Here is a 19,200-nt window from a genome sequence, read left to right on the forward strand (position 1 = left end):
ATTAAAAGTAAAAAGCCACAACGCTGGTGGCCACCACGCCCGCTGCGGCTGCTAAGAGTGATAGCGGTAAGACTGAGAATACTAGGATTTTGCAAGGCCTAAAGAGTGCAAGAGAGAAAGCGAATGTAAAAGAAGCAAGTGTGCAGTGTAAAAAGTGAATGTAAAAATGGCATAGAGGAGAGTGACCCCTGCTGGTGGAAGTGAGGAAAAGCAAAAGCCTACAGCACCTGGTATTCCCAGGCGGTCTCCCATCCAAGTACTAACCAGGCCCGACCCTGCTTAGCTTCCGAGATCAGACGAGATCGGGCGTGTTCAGGGTGGTGTGGCCGTAGGCAGAGACAGGCTTCTCACTTACTCCTCTTCTACTTTGCAGCCTGGCTGCTGGCAGCTCTTTGCACTACTTCACGCTAGACCTTCTTCTTCACTTTTTGCCTTCTCTTAAGGGAACTTCATACTCCAACAGGAGCAGTGCAAGAGCTGGGGGGCGGCCCTTATACCCACAGGTGTTGTTCAGCAACCAGTCACAGGCCGCAGCCGCCCTCTTTCAAAAGGGCTGGGCGCAAGGTCTGCGCAGGGCTAAGAAACCATCCCGGGGGTGAAAGAAAGAGCAAGCTGGACCAGAGCCCATTGTCCAGTAGTCGGCTAAGGAAGAAGTTGAGATGGTTGCCCGTGCCTGGAAGCGAAGCTGCTTTTCAGTCAGCTTCTCTTTTCTTAGGGCGCGTTGTCTGCAAAGATGTTCAGCCTGTGTTGCCCTGTAAATTGGTCTGCAGGTTACTAGCTATGGCTTCCAGCCCGGCGGGAGGCCCAGATACTATGGAAATGAAGCCTGCTATTATTAAAAGTAAAAAGCCACAACGCTGGTGGCCACCACGCCCGCTGCGGCTGCTAAGAGTGATAGCGGTAAGACTGAGAATACTAGGATTTTGCAAGGCCTAAAGAGTGCAAGAGAGAAAGCGAATGTAAAAGAAGCAAGTGTGCAGTGTAAAAAGTGAATGTAAAAATGGCATAGAGGAGAGTGACCCCTGCTGGTGGAAGTGAGGAAAAGCAAAAGCCTACAGCACCTGGTATTCCCAGGCGGTCTCCCATGCAAGTACTAACCAGGCCCGACCCTGCTTAGCTTCCGAGATCAGACGAGATCGGGCGTGTTCAGGGTGGTGTGGCCGTAGGCAGAGACAGGCTTCTCACTTACTCCTCTTCTACTTTGCAGCCTGGCTGCTGGCAGCCCTTTGCACTACTTCACGCTAGACCTTTTTCTTCACTTTTTGCCTTCTCTTAAGGGAACTTCATACTCCAACAGGAGCAGTGCAAGAGCTGGGGGCGGCCCTTATACCCACAGGTGTTGTTCAGCAACCAGTCACAGGCCGCAGCCGCCCTCTTTCAAAAGGGCTGGGCGCAAGGTCTGCGCAGGGCTAAGAAACCATCCCGGGGGTGAAAGAAAGAGCAAGCTGGACCAGAGCCCATTGTCCAGTAGTCGGCTAAGGAAGAAGTTGAGATGGTTGCCCGTGCCTGGAAGCGAAGCTGCTTTTCAGTCAGCTTCTCTTTTCTTAGGGCGCGTTGTCTGCAAAGATGTTCAGCCTGTGTTGCCCTGTAAATTGGTCTGCAGGTTACTAGCTATGGCTTCCAGCCCGGCGGGAGGCCCAGATACTATGGAAATGAAGCCTGCTATTATTAAAAGAAAAAAGCCACAACGCTGGTGGCCACCACGCCCGCTGCGGCTGCTAAGAGTGATAGCGGTAAGACTGAGAATACTAGGATTTTGCAAGGCCTAAAGAGTGCAAGAGAGAAAGCGAATGTAAAAGAAGCAAGTGTGCAGTGTAAAAAGTGAATGTAAAAATGGCATAGAGGAGAGTGACCCCTGCTGGTGGAAGTGAGGAAAAGCAAAAGCCTACAGCACCTGGTATTCCCAGGCGGTCTCCCATCCAAGTACTAACCAGGCCCGACCCTGCTTAGCTTCCGAGATCAGACGAGATCGGGCGTGTTCAGGGTGGTGTGGCCGTAGGCGGAGACAAACTTCTCACTTACTCCTCTTCTACTTTGCAGCCTGGCTGCTGGCAGCTCTTTGCACTACTTCACGCTAGACCTTTTTCTTCACTTTTTGCCTTCTCTTAAGGGAACTTCATACTCCAACAGGAGCAGTGCAAGAGCTGGGGGCGGCCCTTATACCCACAGGTGTTGTTCAGCAACCAGTCACAGGCCGCAGCCGCCCTCTTTCAAAAGGGCTGGGCGCAAGGTCTGCGCAGGGCTAAGAAACCATCCCGGGGGTGAAAGAAAGAGCAAGCTGGACCAGAGCCCATTGTCCAGGAGTCGGCTAAGGAAGAAGTTGAGATGGTTGCCCGTGCCTGGAAGCGAAGCTGCTTTTCAGTCAGCTTCTCTTTTCTTAGGGCGCGTTGTCTGCAAAGATGTTCAGCCTGTGTTGCCCTGTAAATTGGTCTGCAGGTTACTAGCTATGGCTTCCAGCCCGGCGGGAGGCCCAGATACTATGGAAATGAAGCCTGCTATTATTAAAAGTAAAAAGCCACAACGCTGGTGGCCACCACGCCCGCTGCGGCTGCTAAGAGTGATAGCGGTAAGACTGAGAATACTAGGATTTTGCAAGGCCTAAAGAGTGCAAGAGAGAAAGCGAATGTAAAAGAAGCAAGTGTGCAGTGTAAAAAGTGAATGTAAAAATGGCATAGAGGAGAGTGACCCCTGCTGGTGGAAGTGAGGAAAAGCAAAAGCCTACAGCACCTGGTATTCCCAGGCGGTCTCCCATCCAAGTACTAACCAGGCCCGACCCTGCTTAGCTTCCGAGATCAGACGAGTTCAGGGTGGTGTGGCCGTAGGCAGAGACAGGCTTCTCACTTACTCCTCTTCTACTTTGCAGCCTGGCTGCTGGCAGCCCTTTGCACTACTTCACGCTAGACCTTTTTCTTCACTTTTTGCCTTCTCTTAAGGGAACTTCATACTCCAACAGGAGCAGTGCAAGAGCTGGGGGCGGCCCTTATACCCACAGGTGTTGTTCAGCAACCAGTCACAGGCCGCAGCCGCCCTCTTTCAAAAGGGCTGGGCGCAAGGTCTGCGCAGGGCTAAGAAACCATCCCGGGGGTGAAAGAAAGATCAAGCTGGACCAGAGCCCATTGTCCAGGAGTCGGCTAAGGAAGAAGTTGAGATGGTTGCCCGTGCCTGGAAGCGAAGCTGCTTTTCAGTCAGCTTCTCTTTTCTTAGGGCACGTTGTCTGCAAAGATGTTCAGCCTGTGTTGCCCTGTAAATTGGTCTGCAGGTTACTAGCTATGGCTTCCAGCCCGGCGGGAGGCCCAGATACTATGGAAATGAAGCCTGCTATTATTAAAAGTAAAAAGCCACAACGCTGGTGGCCACCACGCCCGCTGCGGCTGCTAAGAGTGATAGCGGTAAGACTGAGAATACTAGGATTTTGCAAGGCCTAAAGAGTGCAAGAGAGAAAGCGAATGTAAAAGAAGCAAGTGTGCAGTGTAAAAAGTGAATGTAAAAATGGCATAGAGGAGAGTGACCCCTGCTGGTGGAAGTGAGGAAAAGCAAAAGCCTACAGCACCTGGAATTCCCAGGCGGTCTCCCATCCAAGTACTAACCAGGCCCGACCCTGCTTAGCTTCCGAGATCAGACGAGATCGGGCGTGTTCAGGGTGGTGTGGCCGTAGGCAGAGACAGGCTTCTCACTTACTCCTCTTCTACTTTGCAGCCTGGCTGCTGGCAGCTCTTTGCACTACTTCACGCTAGACCTTCTTCTTCACTTTTTGCCTTCTCTTAAGGGAACTTCATACTCCAACAGGAGCAGTGCAAGAGCTGGGGGGCGGCCCTTATACCCACAGGTGTTGTTCAGCAACCAGTCACAGGCCGCAGCCGCCCTCTTTCAAAAGGGCTGGGCGCAAGGTCTGCGCAGGGCTAAGAAACCATCCCGGGGGTGAAAGAAAGAGCAAGCTGGACCAGAGCCCATTGTCCAGTAGTCGGCTAAGGAAGAAGTTGAGATGGTTGCCCGTGCCTGGAAGCGAAGCTGCTTTTCAGTCAGCTTCTCTTTTCTTAGGACGCGTTGTCTGCAAAGATGTTCAGCCTGTGTTGCCCTGTAAATTGGTCTGCAGGTTACTAGCTATGGCTTCCAGCCCGGCGGGAGGCCCAGATACTATGGAAATGAAGCCTGCTATTATTAAAAGTAAAAAGCCACAACGCTGGTGGCCACCACGCCCGCTGCGGCTGCTAAGAGTGATAGCGGTAAGACTGAGAATACAAGGATTTTGCAAGGCCTAAAGAGTGCAAGAGAGAAAGCGAATGTAAAAGAAGCAAGTGTGCAGTGTAAAAAGTGAATGTAAAAATGGCATAGAGGAGAGTGACCCCTGCTGGTGGAAGTGAGGAAAAGCAAAAGCCTACAGCACCTGGTATTCCCAGGCGGTCTCCCATCCAAGTACTAACCAGGCCCGACCCTGCTTAGCTTCCGAGATCAGACGAGATCGGGCGTGTTCAGGGTGGTGTGGCCATAGGCGGAGACAAATTTCTCACTTACTCCTCTTCTACTTTGCAGCCTGGCTGCTGGCAGCTCTTTGCACTACTTCACCCTAGACCTTTTTCTTCACTTTTTGCCTTCTCTTAAGGGAACTTCATACTCCAACAGGAGCAGTGCAAGAGCTGGGGGCGGCCCTTATACCCACAGGTGTTGTTCAGCAACCAGTCACAGGCCGCAGCCGCCCTCTTTCAAAAGGGCTGGGCGCAAGGTCTGCGCAGGGCTAAGAAACCATCCCGGGGGTGAAAGAAAGAGCAAGCTGGACCAGAGCCCATTGTCCAGGAGTCGGCTAAGGAAGAAGTTGAGATGGTTGCCCGTGCCTGGAAGCGAAGCTGCTTTTCAGTCAGCTTCTCTTTTCTTAGGGCGCGTTGTCTGCAAAGATGTTCAGCCTGTGTTGCCCTGTAAATTGGACTGCAGGTTACTAGCTATGGCTTCCAGCCCGGCGGGAGGCCCAGATACTATGGAAATGAAGCCTGCTATTATTAAAAGTAAAAAGCCACAACGCTGGTGGCCACCACGCCCGCTGCGGCTGCTAAGAGTGATAGCGGTAAGACTGAGAATACTAGGATTTTGCAAGGCCTAAAGAGTGCAAGAGAGAAAGCGAATGTAAAAGAAGCAAGTGTGCAGTGTAAAAAGTGAATGTAAAAATGGCATAGAGGAGAGTGACCCCTGCTGGTGGAAGTGAGGAAAAGCAAAAGCCTACAGCACCTGGTATTCCCAGGCGGTCTCCCATCCAAGTACTAACCAGGCCCAACCCTGCTTAGCTTCCGAGATCAGACAAGATCGGGCGTGTTCAGGGTGGTGTGGCCGTAGGCAGAGACAGGCTTCTCACTTACTCCTCTTCTACTTTGCAGCCTGGCTGCTGGCAGCTCTTTGCACTACTTCACGCTAGACCTTCTTCTTCACTTTTTGCCTTCTCTTAAGGGAACTTCATACTCCAACAGGAGCAGTGCAAGAGCTGGGGGGCGGCCCTTATACCCACAGGTGTTGTTCAGCAACCAGTCACAGGCCGCAGCCGCCCTCTTTCAAAAGGGCTGGGCGCAAGGTCTGCGCAGGGCTAAGAAACCATCCCGGGGGTGAAAGAAAGAGCAAGCTGGACCAGAGCCCATTGTCCAGTAGTCGGCTAAGGAAGAAGTTGAGATGGTTGCCCGTGCCTGGAAGCGAAGCTGCTTTTCAGTCAGCTTCTCTTTTCTTAGGGCGCGTTGTCTGCAAAGATGTTCAGCCTGTGTTGCCCTGTAAATTGGTCTGCAGGTTACTAGCTATGGCTTCCAGCCCGGCGGGAGGCCCAGATACTATGGAAATGAAGCCTGCTATTATTAAAAGTAAAAAGCCACAACGCTGGTGGCCACCACGCCCGCTGCGGCTGCTAAGAGTGATAGCGGTAAGACTGAGAATACTAGGATTTTGCAAGGCCTAAAGAGTGCAAGAGAGAAAGCGAATGTAAAAGAAGCAAGTGTGCAGTGTAAAAAGTGAATGTAAAAATGGCATAGAGGAGAGTGACCCCTGCTGGTGGAAGTGAGGAAAAGCAAAAGCCTACAGCACCTGGTATTCCCAGGCGGTCTCCCATCCAAGTACTAACCAGGCCCGACCCTGCTTAGTTTCCGAGATCAGACGTGTTCAGGGTGGTGTGGCCGTAGGCAGAGACAGTCTTCTCACTTACTCCTCTTCTACTTTGCAGCCTGGCTGCTGGCAGCTCTTTGCACTACTTCACGCTAGACCTTTTTCTTCACTTTTTGCCTTCTCTTAAGGGAACTTCATACTCCAACAGGAGCAGTTCAAGAGCTGGGGGGCAGCCCTTATACCCACAGGTGTTGTTCAGCAACCAGTCACAGGCCGCAGCCGCCCTCTTTCAAAAGGGCTGGGCGCAAGGTCTGCGCAGGGCTAAGAAACCATCCCGGGGGTGAAAGAAAGAGCAAGCTGGACCAGAGCCCATTGTCCAGGAGTCGGCTAAGGAAGAAGTTGAGATGGTTGCCCGTGCCTGGAAGCGAAGCTGCTTTTTAGTCAGCTTCTCTTTTCTTAGGGCGCGTTGTCTGCAAAGATGTTCAGCCTGTGTTGCCCTGTAAATTGGTCTGCAGGTTACTAGCTATGGCTTCCAGCCCGGCGGGAGGCCCAGATACTATGGAAATGAAGCCTGCTATTATTAAAAGTAAAAAGCCACAACGCTGGTGGCCACCACGCCCGCTGCGGCTGCTAAGAGTGATAGCGGTAAGACTGAGAATACTAGGATTTTGCAAGGCCTAAAGAGTGCAAGAGAGAAAGCGAATGTAAAAGAAGCAAGTGTGCAGTGTAAAAAGTGAATGTAAAAATGGCATAGAGGAGAGTGACCCCTGCTGGTGGAAGTGAGGAAAAGCAAAAGCCTACAGCACCTGGTATTCCCAGGCGGTCTCCCATCCAAGTACTAACCAGGCCCGACCCTGCTTAGCTTCCGAGATCAGACGAGATCGGGCGTGTTCAGGGTGGTGTGGCCGTAGGCAGAGACAGGCTTCTCACTTACTCCTCTTCTACTTTGCAGCCTGGCTGCTGGCAGCCCTTTGCACTACTTCACGCTAGACCTTTTTCTTCACTTTTTGCCTTCTCTTAAGGGAACTTCATACTCCAACAGGAGCAGTGCAAGAGCTGGGGGCGGCCCTTATACCCACAGGTGTTGTTCAGCAACCAGTCACAGGCCGCAGCCGCCCTCTTTCAAAAGGGCTGGGCGCAAGGTCTGCGCAGGGCTAAGAAACCATCCCGGGGGTGAAAGAAAGATCAAGCTGGACCAGAGCCCATTGTCCAGGAGTCGGCTAAGGAAGAAGTTGAGATGGTTGCCCGTGCCTGGAAGCGAAGCTGCTTTTCAGTCAGCTTCTCTTTTCTTAGGGCACGTTGTCTGCAAAGATGTTCAGCCTGTGTTGCCCTGTAAATTGGTCTGCAGGTTACTAGCTATGGCTTCCAGCCCGGCGGGAGGCCCAGATACTATGGAAATGAAGCCTGCTATTATTAAAAGTAAAAAGCCACAACGCTGGTGGCCACCACGCCCGCTGCGGCTGCTAAGAGTGATAGCGGTAAGACTGAGAATACTAGGATTTTGCAAGGCCTAAAGAGTGCAAGAGAGAAAGCGAATGTAAAAGAAGCAAGTGTGCAGTGTAAAAAGTGAATGTAAAAATGGCATAGAGGAGAGTGACCCCTGCTGGTGGAAGTGAGGAAAAGCAAAAGCCTACAGCACCTGGAATTCCCAGGCGGTCTCCCATCCAAGTACTAACCAGGCCCGACCCTGCTTAGCTTCCGAGATCAGACGAGATCGGGCGTGTTCAGGGTGGTGTGGCCGTAGGCAGAGACAGGCTTCTCACTTACTCCTCTTCTACTTTGCAGCCTGGCTGCTGGCAGCTCTTTGCACTACTTCACGCTAGACCTTCTTCTTCACTTTTTGCCTTCTCTTAAGGGAACTTCATACTCCAACAGGAGCAGTGCAAGAGCTGGGGGGCGGCCCTTATACCCACAGGTGTTGTTCAGCAACCAGTCACAGGCCGCAGCCGCCCTCTTTCAAAAGGGCTGGGCGCAAGGTCTGCGCAGGGCTAAGAAACCATCCCGGGGGTGAAAGAAAGAGCAAGCTGGACCAGAGCCCATTGTCCAGTAGTCGGCTAAGGAAGAAGTTGAGATGGTTGCCCGTGCCTGGAAGCGAAGCTGCTTTTCAGTCAGCTTCTCTTTTCTTAGGACGCGTTGTCTGCAAAGATGTTCAGCCTGTGTTGCCCTGTAAATTGGTCTGCAGGTTACTAGCTATGGCTTCCAGCCCGGCGGGAGGCCCAGATACTATGGAAATGAAGCCTGCTATTATTAAAAGTAAAAAGCCACAACGCTGGTGGCCACCACGCCCGCTGCGGCTGCTAAGAGTGATAGCGGTAAGACTGAGAATACAAGGATTTTGCAAGGCCTAAAGAGTGCAAGAGAGAAAGCGAATGTAAAAGAAGCAAGTGTGCAGTGTAAAAAGTGAATGTAAAAATGGCATAGAGGAGAGTGACCCCTGCTGGTGGAAGTGAGGAAAAGCAAAAGCCTACAGCACCTGGTATTCCCAGGCGGTCTCCCATCCAAGTACTAACCAGGCCCGACCCTGCTTAGCTTCCGAGATCAGACGAGATCGGGCGTGTTCAGGGTGGTGTGGCCATAGGCGGAGACAAATTTCTCACTTACTCCTCTTCTACTTTGCAGCCTGGCTGCTGGCAGCTCTTTGCACTACTTCACCCTAGACCTTTTTCTTCACTTTTTGCCTTCTCTTAAGGGAACTTCATACTCCAACAGGAGCAGTGCAAGAGCTGGGGGCGGCCCTTATACCCACAGGTGTTGTTCAGCAACCAGTCACAGGCCGCAGCCGCCCTCTTTCAAAAGGGCTGGGCGCAAGGTCTGCGCAGGGCTAAGAAACCATCCCGGGGGTGAAAGAAAGAGCAAGCTGGACCAGAGCCCATTGTCCAGGAGTCGGCTAAGGAAGAAGTTGAGATGGTTGCCCGTGCCTGGAAGCGAAGCTGCTTTTCAGTCAGCTTCTCTTTTCTTAGGGCGCGTTGTCTGCAAAGATGTTCAGCCTGTGTTGCCCTGTAAATTGGACTGCAGGTTACTAGCTATGGCTTCCAGCCCGGCGGGAGGCCCAGATACTATGGAAATGAAGCCTGCTATTATTAAAAGTAAAAAGCCACAACGCTGGTGGCCACCACGCCCGCTGCGGCTGCTAAGAGTGATAGCGGTAAGACTGAGAATACTAGGATTTTGCAAGGCCTAAAGAGTGCAAGAGAGAAAGCGAATGTAAAAGAAGCAAGTGTGCAGTGTAAAAAGTGAATGTAAAAATGGCATAGAGGAGAGTGACCCCTGCTGGTGGAAGTGAGGAAAAGCAAAAGCCTACAGCACCTGGTATTCCCAGGCGGTCTCCCATCCAAGTACTAACCAGGCCCAACCCTGCTTAGCTTCCGAGATCAGACAAGATCGGGCGTGTTCAGGGTGGTGTGGCCGTAGGCAGAGACAGGCTTCTCACTTACTCCTCTTCTACTTTGCAGCCTGGCTGCTGGCAGCTCTTTGCACTACTTCACGCTAGACCTTCTTCTTCACTTTTTGCCTTCTCTTAAGGGAACTTCATACTCCAACAGGAGCAGTGCAAGAGCTGGGGGGCGGCCCTTATACCCACAGGTGTTGTTCAGCAACCAGTCACAGGCCGCAGCCGCCCTCTTTCAAAAGGGCTGGGCGCAAGGTCTGCGCAGGGCTAAGAAACCATCCCGGGGGTGAAAGAAAGAGCAAGCTGGACCAGAGCCCATTGTCCAGTAGTCGGCTAAGGAAGAAGTTGAGATGGTTGCCCGTGCCTGGAAGCGAAGCTGCTTTTCAGTCAGCTTCTCTTTTCTTAGGGCGCGTTGTCTGCAAAGATGTTCAGCCTGTGTTGCCCTGTAAATTGGTCTGCAGGTTACTAGCTATGGCTTCCAGCCCGGCGGGAGGCCCAGATACTATGGAAATGAAGCCTGCTATTATTAAAAGTAAAAAGCCACAACGCTGGTGGCCACCACGCCCGCTGCGGCTGCTAAGAGTGATAGCGGTAAGACTGAGAATACTAGGATTTTGCAAGGCCTAAAGAGTGCAAGAGAGAAAGCGAATGTAAAAGAAGCAAGTGTGCAGTGTAAAAAGTGAATGTAAAAATGGCATAGAGGAGAGTGACCCCTGCTGGTGGAAGTGAGGAAAAGCAAAAGCCTACAGCACCTGGTATTCCCAGGCGGTCTCCCATCCAAGTACTAACCAGGCCCGACCCTGCTTAGTTTCCGAGATCAGACGTGTTCAGGGTGGTGTGGCCGTAGGCAGAGACAGTCTTCTCACTTACTCCTCTTCTACTTTGCAGCCTGGCTGCTGGCAGCTCTTTGCACTACTTCACGCTAGACCTTTTTCTTCACTTTTTGCCTTCTCTTAAGGGAACTTCATACTCCAACAGGAGCAGTTCAAGAGCTGGGGGGCAGCCCTTATACCCACAGGTGTTGTTCAGCAACCAGTCACAGGCCGCAGCCGCCCTCTTTCAAAAGGGCTGGGCGCAAGGTCTGCGCAGGGCTAAGAAACCATCCCGGGGGTGAAAGAAAGAGCAAGCTGGACCAGAGCCCATTGTCCAGGAGTCGGCTAAGGAAGAAGTTGAGATGGTTGCCCGTGCCTGGAAGCGAAGCTGCTTTTTAGTCAGCTTCTCTTTTCTTAGGGCGCGTTGTCTGCAAAGATGTTCAGCCTGTGTTGCCCTGTAAATTGGTCTGCAGGTTACTAGCTATGGCTTCCAGCCCGGCGGGAGGCCCAGATACTATGGAAATGAAGCCTGCTATTATTAAAAGTAAAAAGCCACAACGCTGGTGGCCACCACGCCCGCTGCGGCTGCTAAGAGTGATAGCGGTAAGACTGAGAATACTAGGATTTTGCAAGGCCTAAAGAGTGCAAGAGAGAAAGCGAATGTAAAAGAAGCAAGTGTGCAGTGTAAAAAGTGAATGTAAAAATGGCATAGAGGAGAGTGACCCCTGCTGGTGGAAGTGAGGAAAAGCAAAAGCCTACAGCACCTGGTATTCCCAGGCGGTCTCCCATCCAAGTACTAACCAGGCCCGACCCTGCTTAGCTTCCGAGATCAGACGAGATCGGGCGTGTTCAGGGTGGTGTGGCCGTAGGCAGAGACAGGCTTCTCACTTACTCCTCTTCTACTTTGCAGCCTGGCTGCTGGCAGCCCTTTGCACTACTTCACGCTAGACCTTTTTCTTCACTTTTTGCCTTCTCTTAAGGGAACTTCATACTCCAACAGGAGCAGTGCAAGAGCTGGGGGCGGCCCTTATACCCACAGGTGTTGTTCAGCAACCAGTCACAGGCCGCAGCCGCCCTCTTTCAAAAGGGCTGGGCGCAAGGTCTGCGCAGGGCTAAGAAACCATCCCGGGGGTGAAAGAAAGAGCAAGCTGGACCAGAGCCCATTGTCCAGGAGTCGGCTAAGGAAGAAGTTGAGATGGTTGCCCGTGCCTGGAAGCGAAGCTGCTTTTCAGTCAGCTTCTCTTTTCTTAGGGCACGTTGTCTGCAAAGATGTTCAGCCTGTGTTGCCCTGTAAATTGGTCTGCAGGTTACTAGCTATGGCTTCCAGCCCGGCGGGAGGCCCAGATACTATGGAAATGAAGCCTGCTATTATTAAAAGTAAAAAGCCACAACGCTGGTGGCCACCACGCCCGCTGCGGCTGCTAAGAGTGATAGCGGTAAGACTGAGAATACTAGGATTTTGCAAGGCCTAAAGAGTGCAAGAGAGAAAGCGAATGTAAAAGAAGCAAGTGTGCAGTGTAAAAAGTGAATGTAAAAATGGCATAGAGGAGAGTGACCCCTGCTGGTGGAAGTGAGGAAAAGCAAAAGCCTACAGCACCTGGTATTCCCAGGCGGTCTCCCATCCAAGTACTAACCAGGCCCGACCCTGCTTAGCTTCCGAGATCAGACGAGATCGGGCGTGTTCAGGGTGGTGTGGCCGTAGGCAGAGACAATCTTCTCACTTACTCCTCTTCTACTTTGCAGCCTGGCTGCTGGCAGCTCTTTGCACTACTTCACGCTAGACCTTTTTCTTCACTTTTTGCCTTCTCTTAAGGGAACTTCATACTCCAACAGGAGCAGTGAAAGAGCTGGGGGCGGCCCTTATACCCACAGGTGTTGTTCAGCAACCAGTCACAGGCCGCAGCCGCCCTCTTTCAAAAGGGCTGGGCGCAAGGTCTGCGCAGGGCTAAGAAACCATCCCGGGGGTGAAAGAAAGAGCAAGCTGGACCAGAGCCCATTGTCCAGGAGTCGGCTAAGGAAGAAGTTGAGATGGTTGCCCGTGCCTGGAAGCGAAGCTGCTTTTCAGTCAGCTTCTCTTTTTTTAGGGCGCGTTGTCTGCAAAGATGTTCAGCCTGTGTTGCCCTGTAAATTGGACTGCAGGTTACTAGCTATGGCTTCCAGCCCGGCGGGAGGCCCAGATACTATGGAAATGAAGCCTGCTATTATTAAAAGTAAAAAGCCACAACGCTGGTGGCCACCACGCCCGCTGCGGCTGCTAAGAGTGATAGCGGTAAGACTGAGAATACTAGGATTTTGCAAGGCCTAAAGAGTGCAAGAGAGAAAGCGAATGTAAAAGAAGCAAGTGTGCAGTGTAAAAAGTGAATGTAAAAATGGCATAGAGGAGAGTGACCCCTGCTGGTGGAAGTGAGGAAAAGCAAAAGCCTACAGCACCTGGTATTCCCAGGCGGTCTCCCATCCAAGTACTAACCAGGCCCGACCCTGCTTAGCTTCCAAGATCAGACGAGATCGGGCGTGTTCAGGGTGGTGTGGCCGTAGGCAGAGACAGGCTTCTCACTTACTCCTCTTCTACTTTGCAGCCTGGCTGCTGGCAGCTCTTTGCACTACTTCACGCTAGACCTTCTTCTTCACTTTTTGCCTTCTCTTAAGGGAACTTCATACTCCAACAGGAGCAGTGCAAGAGCTGGGGGGCGGCCCTTATACCCACAGGTGTTGTTCAGCAACTAGTCACAGGCCGCAGCCGCCCTCTTTCAAAAGGGCTGGGCGCAAGGTCTGCGCAGGGCTAAGAAACCATCCCGGGGGTGAAAGAAAGAGCAAGCTGGACCAGAGCCCATTGTCCAGTAGTCGGCTAAGGAAGAAGTTGAGATGGTTGCCCGTGCCTGGAAGCGAAGCTGCTTTTCAGTCAGCTTCTCTTTTCTTAGGGCGCGTTGTCTGCAAAGATGTTCAGCCTGTGTTGCCCTGTAAATTGGTCTGCAGGTTACTAGCTATGGCTTCCAGCCCGGCGGGAGGCCCAGATACTATGGAAATGAAGCCTGCTATTATTAAAAGTAAAAAGCCACAACGCTGGTGGCCACCACGCCCGCTGCGGCTGCTAAGAGTGATAGCGGTAAGACTGAGAATACTAGGATTTTGCAAGGCCTAAAGAGTGCAAGAGAGAAAGCGAATGTAAAAGAAGCAAGTGTGCAGTGTAAAAAGTGAATGTAAAAATGGCATAGAGGAGAGTGACCCCTGCTGGTGGAAGTGAGGAAAAGCAAAAGCCTACAGCACCTGGTATTCCCAGGCGGTCTCCCATGCAAGTACTAACCAGGCCCGACCCTGCTTAGCTTCCGAGATCAGACGAGATCGGGCGTGTTTAGGGTGGTGTGGCCGTAGGCAGAGACAGGCTTCTCACTTACTCCTCTTCTACTTTGCAGCCTGGCTGCTGGCAGCCCTTTGCACTACTTCACGCTAGACCTTTTTCTTCACTTTTTGCCTTCTCTTAAGGGAACTTCATACTCCAACAGGAGCAGTGCTAGAGCTGGGGGCGGCCCTTATACCCACAGGTGTTGTTCAGCAACCAGTCACAGGCCGCAGCCGCCCTCTTTCAAAAGGGCTGGGCGCAAGGTCTGCGCAGGGCTAAGAAACCATCCCGGGGGTGAAAGAAAGAGCAAGCTGGACCAGAGCCCATTGTCCAGTAGTCGGCTAAGGAAGAAGTTGAGATGGTTGCCCGTGCCTGGAAGCGAAGCTGCTTTTCAGTCAGCTTCTCTTTTCTTAGGGCGCGTTGTCTGCAAAGATGTTCAGCCTGTGTTGCCCTGTAAATTGGTCTGCAGGTTACTAGCTATGGCTTCCAGCCCGGCGGGAGGCCCAGATACTATGGAAATGAAGCCTGCTATTATTAAAAGTAAAAAGCCACAACGCTGGTGGCCACCACGCCCGCTGCGGCTGCTAAGAGTGATAGCGGTAAGACTGAGAATACTAGGATTTTGCAAGGCCTAAAGAGTGCAAGAGAGAAAGCGAATGTAAAAGAAGCAAGTGTGCAGTGTAAAAAGTGAATGTAAAAATGGCATAGAGGAGAGTGACCCCTGCTGGTGGAAGTGAGGAAAAGCAAAAGCCTACAGCACCTGGTATTCCCAGGCAGTCTCCCTTCCAAGTACTAACCAGGCCCGACCCTGCTTAGCTTCCGAGATCAGACGAGATCGGGCGTGTTCAGGGTGGTGTGGCCATAGGCAGAGACAAATTTCTCACTTACTCCTCTTCTACTTTGCAGCCTGGCTGCTGGCAGCTCTTTGCACTACTTCACGCTAGACCTTTTTCTTCACTTTTTGCCTTCTCTTAAGGGAACTTCATACTCCAACAGGAGCAGTGAAAGAGCTGGGGGCGGCCCTTATACCCACAGGTGTTGTTCAGCAACCAGTCACAGGCCGCAGCCGCCCTCTTTCAAAAGGGCTGGGCGCAAGGTCTGCGCAGGGCTAAGAAACCATCCCGGGGGTGAAAGAAAGAGCAAGCTGGACCAGAGCCCATTGTCCAGGAGTCGGCTAAGGAAGAAGTTGAGATGGTTGCCCGTGCCTGGAAGCGAAGCTGCTTTTCAGTCAGCTTCTCTTTTCTTAGGGCACGTTGTCTGCAAAGATGTTCAGCCTGTGTTGCCCTGTAAATTGGTCTGCAGGTTACTAGCTATGGCTTCCAGCCCGGCGGGAGGCCCAGATACTATGGAAATGAAGCCTGCTATTATTAAAAGTAAAAAGCCACAACGCTGGTGGCCACCACGCCCGCTGCGGCTGCTAAGAGTGATAGCGGTAAGACTGAGAATACTAGGATTTTGCAAGGCCTAAAGAGTGCAAGAGAGAAAGCGAATGTAAAAGAAGCAAGTGTGCAGTGTAAAAAGTGAATGTAAAAATGGCATAGAGGAGAGTGACCCCTGCTGGTGGAAGTGAGGAAAAGCAAAAGCCTACAGCACCTGGTATTCCCAGGCGGTCTCCCATCCAAGTACAAACCAGGCCCGACCCTGCTTAGCTTCCGAGATCAGACGAGATCGGGCGTGTTCAGGGTGGTGTGGCCGTAGGCAGAGACAGGCTTCTCACTTACTCCTCTTCTACTTTGCAGCCTGGCTGCTGGCAGCCCTTTGCACTACTTCACGCTAGACCTTTTTCTTCACTTTTTGCCTTCTCTTAAGGGAACTTCATACTCCAACAGGAGCAGTGCAAGAGCTGGGGGCGGCCCTTATACCCACAGGTGTTGTTCAGCAACCAGTCACAGGCCGCAGCCGCCCTCTTTCAAAAGGGCTGGGCGCAAGGTCTGCGCAGGGCTAAGAAACCATCCCGGGGGTGAAAGAAAGAGCAAGCTGGACCAGAGCCCATTGTCCAGTAGTCGGCTAAGGAAGAAGTTGAGATGGTTGCCCGTGCCTGGAAGCGAAGCTGCTTTTCAGTCAGCTTCTCTTTTCTTAGGGCGCGTTGTCTGCAAAGATGTTCAGCCTGTGTTGCCCTGTAAATTGGTCTGCAGGTTACTAGCTATGGCTTCCAGCCCGGCGGGAGGCCCAGATACTATGGAAATGAAGCCTGCTATTATTAAAAGAAAAAAGCCACAACGCTGGTGGCCACCACGCCCGCTGCGGCTGCTAAGAGTGATAGCGGTAAGACTGAGAATACTAGGATTTTGCAAGGCCTAAAGAGTGCAAGAGAGAAAGCGAATGTAAAAGAAGCAAGTGTGCAGTGTAAAAAGTGAATGTAAAAATGGCATAGAGGAGAGTGACCCCTGCTGGTGGAAGTGAGGAAAAGCAAAAGCCTACAGCACCTGGTATTCCCAGGCGGTCTCCCATCCAAGTACTAACCAGGCCCGACCCTGCTTAGCTTCCGAGATCAGACGAGATCGGGCGTGTTCAGGGTGGTGTGGCCGTAGGCAGAGACAGGCTTCTCACTTACTCCTCTTCTACTTTGCAGCCTGGCTGCTGGCAGCTCTTTGCACTACTTCACGCTAGACCTTTTTCTTCACTTTTTGCCTTCTCTTAAGGGAACTTCATACTCCAACAGGAGCAGTGCAAGAGCTGGGGGCGGCCCTTATACCCACAGGTGTTGTTCAGCAACCAGTCACAGGCCGCAGCCGCCCTCTTTCAAAAGGGCTGGGCGCAAGGTCTGCGCAGGGCTAAGAAACCATCCCGGGGGTGAAAGAAAGAGCAAGCTGGACCAGAGCCCATTGTCCAGGAGTCGGCTAAGGAAGAAGTTGAGATGGTTGCCCGTGCCTGGAAGCGAAGCTGCTTTTCAGTCAGCTTCTCTTTTCTTAGGGCGCGTTGTCTGCAAAGATGTTCAGCCTGTGTTGCCCTGTAAATTGGTCTGCAGGTTACTAGCTATGGCTTCCAGCCCGGCGGGAGGCCCAGATACTATGGAAATGAAGCCTGCTATTATTAAAAGTAAAAAGCCACAACGCTGGTGGCCACCACGCCCGCTGCGGCTGCTAAGAGTGATAGCGGTAAGACTGAGAATACTAGGATTTTGCAAGGCCTAAAGAGTGCAAGAGAGAAAGCGAATGTAAAAGAAGCAAGTGTGCAGTGTAAAAAGTGAATGTAAAAATGGCATAGAGGAGAGTGACCCCTGCTGGTGGAAGTGAGGAAAAGCAAAAGCCTACAGCACCTGGTATTCCCAGGCGGTCTCCCATCCAAGTACTAACCAGGCCCGACCCTGCTTAGCTTCCGAGGTCAGACGAGATCGAGCGTGTTCAGGGTGGTGTGGCCATAGGCAGAGACAGGCTTCTCACTTACTCCTCTTCTACTTTGCAGCCTGGCTGCTGGCAGCTCTTTGCACTACTTCACGCTAGACCTTCTTCTTCACTTTTTGCCTTCTCTTAAGGGAACTTCATACTCCAACAGGAGCAGTGCAAGAGCTGGGGGGCGGCCCTTATACCCACAGGTGTTGTTCAGCAACCAGTCACAGGCCGCAGCCGCCCTCTTTCAAAAGGGCTGGGCGCAAGGTCTGCGCAGGGCTAAGAAACCATCCCGGGGGTGAAAGAAAGAGCAAGCTGGACCAGAGCCCATTGTCCAGTAGTCGGCTAAGGAAGAAGTTGAGATGGTTGCCCGTGCCTGGAAGCGAAGCTGCTTTTCAGTCAGCTTCTCTTTTCTTAGGGCGCGTTGTCTGCAAAGATGTTCAGCCTGTGTTGCCCTGTAAATTGGTCTGCAGGTTACTAGCTATGGCTTCCAGCCCGGCGGGAGGCCCAGATACTATGGAAATGAAGCCTGCTATTATTAAAAGTAAAAAGCCACAACGCTGGTGGCCACCACGCCCGCTGCGGCTGCTAAGAGTGATAGCGGTAAGACTGAGAATACTAGGATTTTGCAAGGCCTAAAGAGTGCAAGAGAGAAAGCGAATGTAAAAGAAGCAAGTGTGCAGTGTAAAAAGTGAATGTAAAAATGGCATAGAGGAGAGTGACCCCTGCTGGTGGAAGTGAGGAAAAGCAAAAGCCTACAGCACCTGGTATTCCCAGGCGGTCTCCCATCCAAGTACTAACCAGGCCCGACCCTGCTTAGCTTCCGAGGTCAGACGAGATCGAGCGTGTTCAGGGTGGTGTGGCCATAGGCAGAGACAGGCTTCTCACTTACTCCTCTTCTACTTTGCAGCCTGGCTGCTGGCAGCTCTTTGCACTACTTCACGCTAGACCTTCTTCTTCACTTTTTGCCTTCTCTTAAGGGAACTTCATACTCCAACAGGAGCAGTGCAAGAGCTGGGGGGCGGCCCTTATACCCACAGGTGTTGTTCAGCAACCAGTCACAGGCCGCAGCCGCCCTCTTTCAAAAGGGCTGGGCGCAAGGTCTGCGCAGGGCTAAGAAACCATCCCGGGGGTGAAAGAAAGAGCAAGCTGGACCAGAGCCCATTGTCCAGTAGTCGGCTAAGGAAGAAGTTGAGATGGTTGCCCGTGCCTGGAAGCGAAGCTGCTTTTCAGTCAGCTTCTCTTTTCTTAGGGCGCGTTGTCTGCAAAGATGTTCAGCCTGTGTTGCCCTGTAAATTGGTCTGCAGGTTACTAGCTATGGCTTCCAGCCCGGCGGGAGGCCCAGATACTATGGAAATGAAGCCTGCTATTATTAAAAGTAAAAAGCCACAACGCTGGTGGCCACCACGCCCGCTGCGGCTGCTAAGAGTGATAGCGGTAAGACTGAGAATACTAGGATTTTGCAAGGCCTAAAGAGTGCAAGAGAGAAAGCGAATGTAAAAGATGCAAGTGTGCAGTGTAAAAAGTGAATGTAAAAATGGCATAGAGGAGAGTGACCCCTGCTGGTGGAAGTGAGGAAAAGCAAAAGCCTACAGCACCTGGTATTCCCAGGCGGTCTCCCATCCAAGTACTAACCAGGCCCAACCCTGCTTAGCTTCCGAGATCAGACAAGATCGGGCGTGTTCAGGGTGGTGTGGCCATAGGCAGAGACAGGCTTCTCACTTACTCCTCTTCTACTTTGCAGCCTGGCTGCTGGCAGCTCTTTGCACTACTTCACGCTAGACCTTCTTCTTCACTTTTTGCCTTCTCTTAAGGGAACTTCATACTCCAACAGGAGCAGTGCAAGAGCTGGGGGGCGGCCCTTATACCCACAGGTGTTGTTCAGCAACCAGTCACAGGCCGCAGCCGCCCTCTTTCAAAAGGGCTGGGCGCAAGGTCTGCGCAGGGCTAAGAAACCATCCCGGGGGTGAAAGAAAGAGCAAGCTGGACCAGAGCCCATTGTCCAGTAGTCGGCTAAGGAAGAAGTTGAGATGGTTGCCCGTGCCTGGAAGCGAAGCTGCTTTTCAGTCAGCTTCTCTTTTCTTAGGGCGCGTTGTCTGCAAAGATGTTCAGCCTGTGTTGCCCTGTAAATTGGTCTGCAGGTTACTAGCTATGGCTTCCAGCCCGGCGGGAGGCCCAGATACTATGGAAATGAAGCCTGCTATTATTAAAAGTAAAAAGCCACAACGCTGGTGGCCACCACGCCCGCTGCGGCTGCTAAGAGTG

General features: G+C 52.1%; 20 non-coding genes and 3 pseudogenes across 20 annotated transcripts; all 23 read right to left on the reverse strand.

Moving 5' to 3' along the window:
* Positions 1 to 215: 215 nt before the first annotated feature.
* Positions 216 to 334, reverse strand: LOC142189078 (5S ribosomal RNA). The gene has a single exon (XR_012713274.1). It is a non-coding gene; the product is annotated as a 5S ribosomal RNA (ribosomal RNA).
* Positions 335 to 1,049: 715 nt separating this feature from the next.
* Positions 1,050 to 1,168, reverse strand: LOC142189246 (5S ribosomal RNA). Its single transcript, XR_012713430.1, has one exon. It is a non-coding gene; the product is annotated as a 5S ribosomal RNA (ribosomal RNA).
* A 714-nt stretch (positions 1,169 to 1,882) lies between these two features.
* On the reverse strand, positions 1,883 to 2,001 carry LOC142189079 (5S ribosomal RNA). Its single transcript, XR_012713275.1, has one exon. It is a non-coding gene; the product is annotated as a 5S ribosomal RNA (ribosomal RNA).
* Positions 2,002 to 2,715: 714 nt separating this feature from the next.
* LOC142189506 (5S ribosomal RNA) lies at positions 2,716 to 2,824 on the reverse strand (annotated as a pseudogene).
* Positions 2,825 to 3,538: 714 nt separating this feature from the next.
* LOC142189196 (5S ribosomal RNA) lies at positions 3,539 to 3,657 on the reverse strand. Its single transcript, XR_012713384.1, has one exon. It is a non-coding gene; the product is annotated as a 5S ribosomal RNA (ribosomal RNA).
* Positions 3,658 to 4,372: 715 nt separating this feature from the next.
* On the reverse strand, positions 4,373 to 4,491 carry LOC142189216 (5S ribosomal RNA). Its single transcript, XR_012713402.1, has one exon. It is a non-coding gene; the product is annotated as a 5S ribosomal RNA (ribosomal RNA).
* A 714-nt stretch (positions 4,492 to 5,205) lies between these two features.
* Positions 5,206 to 5,324, reverse strand: LOC142189254 (5S ribosomal RNA). The gene has a single exon (XR_012713438.1). It is a non-coding gene; the product is annotated as a 5S ribosomal RNA (ribosomal RNA).
* A 715-nt stretch (positions 5,325 to 6,039) lies between these two features.
* Positions 6,040 to 6,148, reverse strand: LOC142189526 (5S ribosomal RNA; annotated as a pseudogene).
* Positions 6,149 to 6,863: 715 nt separating this feature from the next.
* LOC142189080 (5S ribosomal RNA) lies at positions 6,864 to 6,982 on the reverse strand. Its single transcript, XR_012713276.1, has one exon. It is a non-coding gene; the product is annotated as a 5S ribosomal RNA (ribosomal RNA).
* Positions 6,983 to 7,696: 714 nt separating this feature from the next.
* LOC142189198 (5S ribosomal RNA) lies at positions 7,697 to 7,815 on the reverse strand. The gene has a single exon (XR_012713385.1). It is a non-coding gene; the product is annotated as a 5S ribosomal RNA (ribosomal RNA).
* Positions 7,816 to 8,530: 715 nt separating this feature from the next.
* On the reverse strand, positions 8,531 to 8,649 carry LOC142189217 (5S ribosomal RNA). Its single transcript, XR_012713403.1, has one exon. It is a non-coding gene; the product is annotated as a 5S ribosomal RNA (ribosomal RNA).
* A 714-nt stretch (positions 8,650 to 9,363) lies between these two features.
* On the reverse strand, positions 9,364 to 9,482 carry LOC142189255 (5S ribosomal RNA). The gene has a single exon (XR_012713439.1). It is a non-coding gene; the product is annotated as a 5S ribosomal RNA (ribosomal RNA).
* A 715-nt stretch (positions 9,483 to 10,197) lies between these two features.
* On the reverse strand, positions 10,198 to 10,306 carry LOC142189527 (5S ribosomal RNA; annotated as a pseudogene).
* Positions 10,307 to 11,021: 715 nt separating this feature from the next.
* On the reverse strand, positions 11,022 to 11,140 carry LOC142189081 (5S ribosomal RNA). The gene has a single exon (XR_012713277.1). It is a non-coding gene; the product is annotated as a 5S ribosomal RNA (ribosomal RNA).
* Positions 11,141 to 11,854: 714 nt separating this feature from the next.
* Positions 11,855 to 11,973, reverse strand: LOC142189083 (5S ribosomal RNA). Its single transcript, XR_012713279.1, has one exon. It is a non-coding gene; the product is annotated as a 5S ribosomal RNA (ribosomal RNA).
* Positions 11,974 to 12,687: 714 nt separating this feature from the next.
* On the reverse strand, positions 12,688 to 12,806 carry LOC142189273 (5S ribosomal RNA). The gene has a single exon (XR_012713456.1). It is a non-coding gene; the product is annotated as a 5S ribosomal RNA (ribosomal RNA).
* Positions 12,807 to 13,521: 715 nt separating this feature from the next.
* Positions 13,522 to 13,640, reverse strand: LOC142189353 (5S ribosomal RNA). The gene has a single exon (XR_012713530.1). It is a non-coding gene; the product is annotated as a 5S ribosomal RNA (ribosomal RNA).
* A 714-nt stretch (positions 13,641 to 14,354) lies between these two features.
* On the reverse strand, positions 14,355 to 14,473 carry LOC142189381 (5S ribosomal RNA). Its single transcript, XR_012713556.1, has one exon. It is a non-coding gene; the product is annotated as a 5S ribosomal RNA (ribosomal RNA).
* Positions 14,474 to 15,187: 714 nt separating this feature from the next.
* LOC142189233 (5S ribosomal RNA) lies at positions 15,188 to 15,306 on the reverse strand. Its single transcript, XR_012713418.1, has one exon. It is a non-coding gene; the product is annotated as a 5S ribosomal RNA (ribosomal RNA).
* Positions 15,307 to 16,020: 714 nt separating this feature from the next.
* On the reverse strand, positions 16,021 to 16,139 carry LOC142189085 (5S ribosomal RNA). Its single transcript, XR_012713280.1, has one exon. It is a non-coding gene; the product is annotated as a 5S ribosomal RNA (ribosomal RNA).
* Positions 16,140 to 16,853: 714 nt separating this feature from the next.
* On the reverse strand, positions 16,854 to 16,972 carry LOC142189334 (5S ribosomal RNA). The gene has a single exon (XR_012713512.1). It is a non-coding gene; the product is annotated as a 5S ribosomal RNA (ribosomal RNA).
* Positions 16,973 to 17,687: 715 nt separating this feature from the next.
* LOC142189335 (5S ribosomal RNA) lies at positions 17,688 to 17,806 on the reverse strand. The gene has a single exon (XR_012713513.1). It is a non-coding gene; the product is annotated as a 5S ribosomal RNA (ribosomal RNA).
* A 715-nt stretch (positions 17,807 to 18,521) lies between these two features.
* Positions 18,522 to 18,640, reverse strand: LOC142189306 (5S ribosomal RNA). Its single transcript, XR_012713487.1, has one exon. It is a non-coding gene; the product is annotated as a 5S ribosomal RNA (ribosomal RNA).
* Positions 18,641 to 19,200: the final 560 nt, after the last annotated feature.

This window comes from Leptodactylus fuscus, unplaced genomic scaffold (assembly GCF_031893055.1).
Source record: "Leptodactylus fuscus isolate aLepFus1 unplaced genomic scaffold, aLepFus1.hap2 HAP2_SCAFFOLD_99, whole genome shotgun sequence".
Classification (NCBI taxonomy): Eukaryota; Metazoa; Chordata; class Amphibia; order Anura; family Leptodactylidae; genus Leptodactylus; species Leptodactylus fuscus.